General features: G+C 44.8%; 1 long non-coding RNA gene across 7 annotated transcripts; it reads right to left on the reverse strand.

The window, feature by feature from the left end:
• Positions 1–219: 219 nt before the first annotated feature.
• LOC123147565 (uncharacterized) lies at positions 220–6,508 on the reverse strand. 7 transcript variants are annotated; one of them, XR_006473308.1, is made up of 10 exons: positions 5,923–6,504; positions 5,445–5,667; positions 5,079–5,163; positions 3,974–4,100; positions 3,860–3,878; positions 2,920–3,001; positions 2,649–2,801; positions 1,690–1,861; positions 625–1,005; positions 220–439 (listed from the first exon to the last, which is right to left on the reverse strand). It is a non-coding gene; the product is annotated as an uncharacterized lncRNA (long non-coding RNA). The 7 variants fall into 7 exon arrangements; XR_006473316.1 differs by having other exon boundaries at positions 613–1,005; XR_006473315.1 differs by having other exon boundaries at positions 220–1,005; positions 2,564–2,801; positions 5,923–6,508.
• Positions 6,509–6,976: the final 468 nt, after the last annotated feature.

Genomic DNA, 6,976 nt, shown 5'->3' on the forward strand with positions numbered 1-6,976 from the left:
TTATTTCCAGGGCCGTAATCCCTCTTTTCTCAATTGGGTCTCAACATTTTTACAGTCCATTTCCTTAATTTTTGGTTTTTTTCCTATGAATATTATTTGGAAAATGGCCTTTTTAGATGCCAAATACTATTAGGTCCCACTAGTCAAGTTCTAATTAAAGACAGCTGAGGTTTCAATTTCCACACAATTATTTCAATCAGAACAGAAGAGAAATGAAAATTATCAAACCACATGAAAATTTGGCTAATAGCACAATCTTTACATAATTCATTTCACCATTACATGTGATACTATCACAACATATAACAACTATATTCCTAACTTCTTCACTTTCAGGCTACTACAACAATACTCCTAAATTCTTCACTTTTAGGCGGGAGCTTCATAATGAGATGAAACACCATTTCTAGATATGTTTGTACAGGCTGAACGAAGGCATCTAACAATAAACAAAAAGAGTTAGAAACAAAATAAAAACAAATATAGAAAGCAGCTAGGGACTAAAGCATGAAGCATCTCCACATGTAACATGTAACAGTAATGACCACCACGACAACATCAAGCTCACAACAACAAGTCCATAGAAAAAAATACACTGTAAAGTAGTCCAACCTAGGCTCTTACTGTTCAGCACGCTGCACCTCTTTCTTTCTCTGCCGCAGCAGCAAGAAGCAGCCACACAAGTAGTAGTAGCTTAGCAAGCTTCCAGGAACATCACAAGGCAGCAGCAGCTGTAGTTCCTCCTCTGTTCAGCAGCACCAACAACAACAGCTCCCTGCCGCAGCCTGACTCGTACGCAGTCCAAATCCGCCGCCGCCTTCTTCCTCCTCCTCTTCTCGCCACAGCACCCTCCTCGGCCGCCCCCTGTGCAGCTAGCCACCTCAGGGACACGAAGCAGGACAAGAGGAAGCAACTCCCTCCCTGCCGCATCGCAGCTGCTCGAGCCTAGCCGCGCCACCACCGCACGCACCATAGCAGACCCGCCGCCATGCGCACACACGCAGCCTAAAATGAAGCATATAAAACATCAAATGAAGAAATAAATGGCAAGCAGTATAAAAATCAAGGTAGCACTAGTATATTTTAAGTTATCTTGGAACCATCAATATAGTTTGCTTATAAGAAAACATATGGTCTGATGCTTATGTGCTACTAGATTACTAAAGACAATTTGCACACTATGCACTCAATTTGATACTTTCTTAACAGTTTCAATGCAAACCAACAGCTAAACCTGAAAAGATGCAAAGCTGAAATCTAACTGATGACTGTAGCAAGAGTGCTCCCATCACAATATCACAATTATGCATTTCTAACTTGTACTTGCAACATTTAATGCTGGCAAGAACATATGGAGGCAGATATAGTTCAAGGAGATAGTACTTTAGCCATTGAAAAAACAAACAGTTTACTGAGATAGGGCAGTGGTAGAAATACAATCAAAGTTACTCAATCACAAGGCATGTGAGCAGGACATGATTAATATGGCATAAAACACCAGCAATGCAATACTGCAACCAAATCATCATAGTTCAATATCTTTGCTCAATGGGAATTAATTAAGGAAGGGTTCAGCATGCCAATGCATTTTGGTGTGGATATTCTGGACTTTGATGCTTCTAGCTTCATTTGTCAAATGAATACATCAGGAACAAAGTGCTAGCAATAGCAACAGAAATGCATGCGTACCTCATGGAGTAGTGGAGGTTGGCGAAGGCGAGGGCGTCGTCGGGGTGGCCGGAGGCGGAGAGGCGACGCTTGATGGACGAAATGTTTCGACATACACTCAGCTCCGTGTTGAATTCGACCGGCCAATCCCAGCTCTTAAACGGGCTTGCAGATTAACGAACACTTGGCCAATCTGCACAATAACACACAGACAAAACAATCAACTTGCTGCACACAAGAGGCAGAGGGGATTTCTTTAGAAGAGAAACAGAACTGGACATAGAGCCACATCCCACATTAATAAATTGTTTGCAGCAGTTGTAACATAGAACCAGGACAAATGCTGTATGGACATGAACAACAGGATAAGTGACCACTGGTGAGAAAACTGAAGTTTGCAAGTTCCCTGCTAGTCTCCCGACACAGGTATTGGTTCATCAAACAACATGAATCACAAATTGCTTGAAATAAACATGCTAGAACAAGTAGTTGTTGGTCCAATGAATCCTGGAGAGCTTATTTCTCATGAACAGATACTTGCTAGAACAAATCACAAACAGACAGTGTGCAGGCAGGGTACACAGAGACCAGGAAAAGCAGGGCGTGGGCAGCCGCAGTTTGACAAACACAATAACAGCAAACTCCATTACACAATATGCAGTACATAGGAAGTAATCATCATATTTTCACAAAAAACAACATGCAATGCAGACATATATACTAATACAAGAAGATCACTGCCTGCAGTTTTATTTAGATGACATACACTGCAAAAATCTTAAGAGAAAATAACTGCACCGAGCAATTTACTTTATAGTTAAGCGACATGCTTGGCCAGCGCATGGCAGATGGGCTGAAACAACGACAACAACAATTACGAGGATCAAAACACCACCTAGATAGATGCTCATTGTTGATCGATGAGTTTGGGAGAGGAAGCAGTGTAGTGGTAGCATGTGGAAGGGAAGGGAAGGGGCGACCTTGTCGAACTGCACGACGACGACCATGGCGAGCTCGGGGCTGTGCATGTCGCTGGCCACCATCTTGTCTAGCGTATCGATGAGGGCCACGCCGATCATTGACTGCCGGTACATGTCGAACGCCTCCTCCATGCCTCCCCTCACCCCTGATCCCTGCCGGTAACAGTAAGGAGCAAGCATCAATCAAACAATTTGTTCCTAATTGCTCATGTTTTGACATGGTGAATCTAGAAACTCATATGTTGCTAGTCGAGGGGGAATGGGGACTGACATGGAGTGTTGGATGGCCTTGTAGGCATCTTCTGAAGGTAGGAAGTCATTGACAGCCACCTCCTTGTTCTCGTTCTTCTTGTCTGAATCCCCCAAACAATCAAAGAAACACATTCAAAAACAGAAGAAAACACATTCAGGAGCACAAATCAGTCAAAAGGACCAGTCACAGGTTAGCCGTCGCTAGCAAGTATTTAATTCAACACTGATTGTACAATGGAAGAGACGTCATTGTTAGCAAAGGCACATCATTTAATTTTGCAGGGCAAAGAGCACATCATTGTACAGAGTTGTGCCAAGTTTCAGGTTACAGATAATATGATTCACCCAAACTGAATGGAATTAACTTTCAGATTACAGAGCAGCATTGGTTTCAGTTAATAAAAGGACCCATTATATGCCACAATAACACTAGGACTATGCGCTGCACAGGAACTAAATTAATTACTCGCATATTACGCACCAGGGCATTTAGCAAACACAATTGATGAAACCAATGTTGACTTCCACAACAGGATTCATCACAAGCAACCATGCACTGTGTGATTCATCTTAGATGTTATTTACAAAACCATGCAATAGAACATAACAATGGTCAGTTGAGTCTGAGATGCAGTGTTGTTTTCTTACTAGGTTATCTCTATAAACAATGAAGTACAGATCGTCCTTATGGCAGGTGATAATAAAGTTGATGATATCAAATAGAATGAACCACTAACGGTAATATGTTTGGTGCATAATCATGATATTGGTACAAAACACGTGTGATAGACTGAAAGAGAATGATATTGGTACAAAATACATTAGCTAAAGTGCTCTGGTCATTGAGAACACACGAGATGGAGCACCACCTAAACCTAACAATCCATAAACAGCAGGCAATGGAGCACAACCTAAACAAAACCAATGGGAGCATCTTGCACAAGAGAGGAGGGAGAGACCTTCGTGGGTGAGCTGCAGCTGCAAGGGGAGGAATCAAGCACGCATCAGCAATCGACATCAGGGTGCAGGTAATGTAGGCACAAATTTGCGAAGCAAGGAAGAAGGGGAGGTACCTCCGAGGCCGCCGTCATGGGGGTAGTAGCTGTAGGTAATGTAGCACTTGTCGAGGTAGACCTGGCCGGAGGGGCCAGTGCGTAGACCTGCTCAAAGCTGGTTGCGAAGCCCAGGAAGAGGTCGCAGCTGCAAGCATAATACATAAGCACAACACATTAGAAGCCATTCTGTCCCTGTCGATACCATGTGTCAAATACGCATCTTACTTAGTTTTCCTGCTCAAGTTAACAAAGAAATCTAAAACCATGTAGCACTAAATTAAATCGCAATACAACTCTAACAAGGAAAAATCTGCCACTACCAGGTTGGATTGTTGGGATTAAAATTGCATATGTTTTAGAGAGATAGTACTAGCAAGCATAGTTCTGTCTGAACAATTTTCTTGCACATATGGATGTGCTAACGCTACAACTAACATTAAAGATGAATATATATATCCATGTTATAGCAGTAAATAAATATACATAGAGCACAGTGATGAAGTCAAGCTCAGGGCTTCACCTTGCTTAGTAATTTTGTTTTCAGACCACAAAATGTACACATCATCTACTCATCATCTACAACTATACAACTAATTCATCTACTCCATCAACGGAAATATAGAACCAACGATGGCCGTGATCACACACAGACAAGTAGACGATGATATTCTTGCTGAAATTGATTAGCCCTTTAAATCTTCAGGCGTAAAATTAGAAGAGCTGCTAGGAGCATTAGGTACAAGCTAAGGCGACGTACCCATCTTTCGTCGTCCACATCTTAACTAATTGTTGTACTACTCCTAACCACAGCAACACCATCATTCCACTGCCCGCCTTCCTTCCTCTAGCTACGTGGAAAAACTCTAGATAGCTAGGCACCCCACAGACACATAAACACTGAAATTGTATGGCCATGGCTTCCTAGGAGCGTGTATGTATGCTGATTGCTGACTGACTGCTAAAGTGTATGTTTGCCGTTTAATTAATTCTTCTTGATTCTAAGGATAACAATAGAAAAGTAGGTGCACCTTTTGCATATACATTACTAGATGAAAACAGCTAAAGTGAGCGACCTCAACTCATTGTTATCAGCTAATTATGCAGAGGAACCAACTTTGCTTACACAAGAGAGCATGCTAAAGACATGTCGCACGAGCGGTAGCTATATCCACACCAAATATGCAGTTCCTTGAACAGTTGGGACGACCCTGAAATTAGGAGATTTACATTAATCAATTCTCAACAAAAAAATTGGCGAACAAGGTTATATGAATCATGTCTCTATGTTTATTCTAGTAAGTAATGATTGCACGATAAACAATTCTCTTCTATAATTGATAAGCAGGGTCCCATGATAAATTTTCATATGGCAGCATCACAAGCTTCTTTCGATCCAGGTTCATAGTCCCTACGATTAATCAAGAAACCTACCAAAACCAGGACAAAAAAGAAGAAGCAGACATGATATGGTCTTGAAACAAGTGACAACCTTGATACTTTGGTGCAATTTCACCTTAAACGTTGGGAGAGGCGCCCTCTGCCGGCTTGAACTCCAGGAGCTTCTTGACATCCAGCCACAGCTGCTCCAGCACCTTGGCTTTATACAGCTTCTTTGCCCCGCCTTCATCAACCTGGATTGTAATGTAGTACAGCCTGCCAGCAATAGCTTGCTCCTTGACCTTCACCACTTTCTCCAACTCCATCTAGGTATTCTACAGCGGTGAATTCAGATTAGACCAATGCAATACTATTCCTGCGTCGATCGAATCGTCCGTCCAGCCGGCCAGGTGTCAAACACGGGTATGCAGATTCAACAAGGGAAGGGGGAGTGGTGGTGGGTCGAGGGCATATGGCCTCCTTGTTGTGCTAGGAAACAGCGAAGCGGGCGAGGTCGATGATTTAGGGGTCGTTCTCTCGCCCCGGCGAGTCTACGATGCCTCCCGCCAACTGTACAGTACAGGGCTCACCTTACGGCGGCGGCGTCGTCAGCGTCGTCGTTGGGGAAGCACATCCGACGCGCATCCCAGATCTTGAGGTCCTTGGCGGGGGCGGGGGCCACATCCGACAAGTCGGCTTCTTCGGCGGCTGCAGCTCCATCAGTGGCCTTGGCCTGAACCTTGGAGAGGATCTCCCGCGGCCACCATCACTGCTTCTGCTGGATCCAACCTTCGGGGAATGGGGATCGGGGAGACGAAACCCTAGCGGCGGCGGCAGAGGAAGAAAAGCTGGGAGCGGGAGGGAGCTTCAGGTGCAGCGTGAGGGAAGGAGGGCGCCGCCGCCGGTGACGGGAATCTAGGGGTAGAGAGGGGTGTGGGAGAGGCCAGCGCGGGGGTAGCAGGTCGTCGGTGGAGCTGGCGGACGCAGCCACCCACGAGGGCGACCGGCAGGCGACGCGGTGGGCACCGCTGTGGGACGCGTCGAGGAAGGAGGAGCTGGTGGTTCGACGGAGATGAGGAGGTGGCAGGACACGGAGGAGGTGGCGGCAGCGAGGAGATGAGGAAGGAGGAGTGCGATGGGAGGAGTTAGGGTTTGGTTGGTGGGGCTGCGGGTGGGGGTTACCCTTTTTCTTTTCTTTTTTCTTTTTTCTGAAGATAGATAAATGGATGGACGTGGGATGGTGTAGGACCTTGAAGTATGTCTAGAGGGGGGTGGGGTGATTAGACTACTTGACCAATTAAAAACTTAACTTTTTTCCAATTTTAGACTTTGGCAGATTTTAGCTATCTTTGCACAAGTCAAGCAATCTTCACACAATTCAAGCAAGCATGCAAAGAGTATATGAGCAGCGGAAATTAAAGCATGCAACTTGCAAGAATGTAAAGGGAAGGGTTTGAAGGATTCAAACATAATTGGAGACACGGATTTTTTTTGTCATGGTTCCAATAGGTGGTGCTATCGTACCTCCACGTTGATGGAGACTTCAACCCACGAAGGGTAAGGTTGCGCGAGTCCACGGAGGGCTCCACCCAAGAAGGGTCCACGAAGAAGCAACCTTGTCTATCCCACCATGGCCATCACCCA

This window comes from Triticum aestivum, chromosome 1B, assembly GCF_018294505.1.
Source record: "Triticum aestivum cultivar Chinese Spring chromosome 1B, IWGSC CS RefSeq v2.1, whole genome shotgun sequence".
In the NCBI taxonomy this organism is placed as follows: Eukaryota; Viridiplantae; Streptophyta; class Magnoliopsida; order Poales; family Poaceae; genus Triticum; species Triticum aestivum.